Below are 2,740 nucleotides of genomic sequence, written 5' to 3' on the forward strand. Positions count from 1 at the left end.
ACAACCTGGCTAATGTCCCATCTCCACGGCAATCACTATATCCAAGGTCATCTACTACCTCTTTTTCTCTATGTCCATTGGTAACTTGTCAGTTCTTATTTTAGATAACCCCTGGGTAACATTTTATACTGTTGACCTTTCCATCTTTATTATAACCCTTTCCCTAAATTGGAAACACCAACTCCCCTGATTTCCTCCTCATTCTTGAGAAAATATTTCTCAGCCTACATAGCAGGTTCTTTTTGGTTTTGTTTATCCTTTAATTGCTGGTGTTCTTCTGGAAGAAGGGTGTCCTTCTTCCCTTAACACTCTACAGACTTTCCCTGCACAATCTCATCCATTCCTACCTTGAAATTGTTATCTATATACAGCTGGCTCTCTAGGTTACATCCGTATCCCAGATTGCTTTTCTTAAACTTCAGATCTATATATTCAACTGCTGCTTGACTTCTCTTGAATGTCACATGAATACCTTAAACTTAGCATGCTTAAATTGAACAGATGCCTTTCTTCAAATCCTTTCCTTTTATGGGACCTTGTCTCTGATGGTGTTACAAGCCACATACGTACTCAGTCCAGAAACATGTAGGGATGGCCCACCATCTAATCAGTCAGCAAAATCATTCTAAATCTCTCCTGAGTTCATGGACATAAACATGAAATTACTGTTACCACTGGGTTAGTACCAGATATTTTCACTTCCTGTCTAAATGAGCACACTAGCTTTCTCTTGTGTCTGCTTGCTTATAATTCCATCTCCCCAGACTTTCTCCACACTAGAGCCAGAAATATCTTTCAAAAGAAAATCTTACTACTCCCCTTTTCTAAGTCTTATCATAGGTTCCATCTTAGAACAAAGTACAAACTCTTTAAACGGTCTTATACTGCTCTTTATGACCTTGTCTCCACTCTCCTTGCCTTTCATATCTCAACATGATTCTCCCTTGCACGATACTCCAATCACCCAACTTTTAAAGTTATCTAAATGTACCATGGTCTGTCTCAATTTTGAGTCTTCTCATAGACTGTTCATTTCATTTGGCTGTTCTTCATCTCATTTCATGCTTGACTCTCTTTCACTGTTTAGGATAATCATTTATTCCTCTCAGAAGCCACAGTTTATAGTATCCATACCCCCCATACTTCTATGACAGCATTTGATTATACCCGCTTATTTTTTTTCTGCTATACTGTAAACCCCAAATTTTTGTTATGTTCGAAGTTGTAGTCCCAGATATCTATCACAATAAATATTCATTCATATTCACTGATTGAATGAACATAGGAAAAACACATTAAAACAAAAAACTTTAAGAAATGAAAGGAAGATAAATGAGTGGCAACTTACTTCGCAGAATGGAGTAGTTGAAGCCTAATTTCAAACATGGGGTGGGGATCCAGTAAGAAGCAAGCTGATTCATAATAATCCATAATAATGTCAGGAATTAGGGGTGCCAGGGACCTCTGATTGTCTGAGTGTGGGGAGGGGCTGAAAACAGATTGACTGTGAATCTGTATCAGGAGCACGTAGACCCCAGATCCTCTTCCTACCCTGCATATCCAGGTAACTTTTCTTCACTTCTGTTTCCCTGCTTAGGAACAGCGGGTACAGTTGAGGGCAGCAGGAAGAGCTGTACCTCAAGATGGTTAAGTGAAAATCTATATTATGAACATTGGGATCCTCCCAATTCCTTCTCCCATGTAAAGCTCTCCTAATATTGGCAGCCAGGCTTGGACCCCCAGGGAGGAGATTGGAGGTATCCTCTCAGTGGAAACTGACCCAAGACAAAAGATTTATAAATGCCAGTGAAATCATCAGTTTCCTCCATTGTGGTGAGGCCCACCAATGGACACAGAGAGCTTCTCCTTAGCTTTTCAGGACCTCACTATTTTTTTTTTTTTAATTTTTTTTCAACGTTTTTTATTTATTTTTGGGACAGAGAGAGACAGAGCATGAACGGGGGAGGGGCAGAGAGAGAGGGAGACACAGAATTGGAAACAGGCTCCAGGCTCTGAGCCATCAGCCCAGAGCCCGACACGGGGCTCGAACTCACGGACCGCGAGATCGTGACCTGGCTGAAGTCGGATGCTTAACCGACTGCGCCACCCAGGCGCCCTCAGGACCTCACTATTAAGTATGAAAAGACAGCTAGCAATCACTAGACATTTGAGGAAGACTTTTCATGTGGAAGAAAAAGACCAAAGCAAACACTGAAGAGAAATTTATAAAAACATAGAGATAAGCAGCGGAGAGCAGAAGAAAATGTTTTAAAAAATTATTCATGACATCAGAGAGATGGAGAATTTCTGGAGTGATATTGCAAGCAACAGAAAAGTACTAGAGATTACATGGTTGAAAGGAATTTAAGAATCGTGTCAGGAAGTCTGTGACTGAATTATGATAGGTGTGTACAAAGCTAAGCAAATTATTTAAAGAGAGGTAATTATGATTTTCAGGAAAAAATTAAGTTGAGTGAGAAAGTTAAGTTATAGTACAGTATAAGGCTCAACTGTGAGCATATACACATAGGGTAAATGTAACCTCTTAATTACCAGCTGTGCTGTAACTATATTGGATGGATGGTGAAGTGAGCATCTGTGTTTATGCGTGCACACGTGAGCCCGCATGTGTGTACGCATTGAGGGTGTTGCAGTAAATCTAGATATTTTACTCTCCATAGCAGGAAGTCAATGGACAATTTTCAAAACTGGAAACCCAAGAAATAGTATCTTTACTTTG

The sequence above is a fragment of the Prionailurus viverrinus genome, chromosome A1, assembly GCF_022837055.1.
Source record: "Prionailurus viverrinus isolate Anna chromosome A1, UM_Priviv_1.0, whole genome shotgun sequence".
Classification (NCBI taxonomy): Eukaryota; Metazoa; Chordata; class Mammalia; order Carnivora; family Felidae; genus Prionailurus; species Prionailurus viverrinus.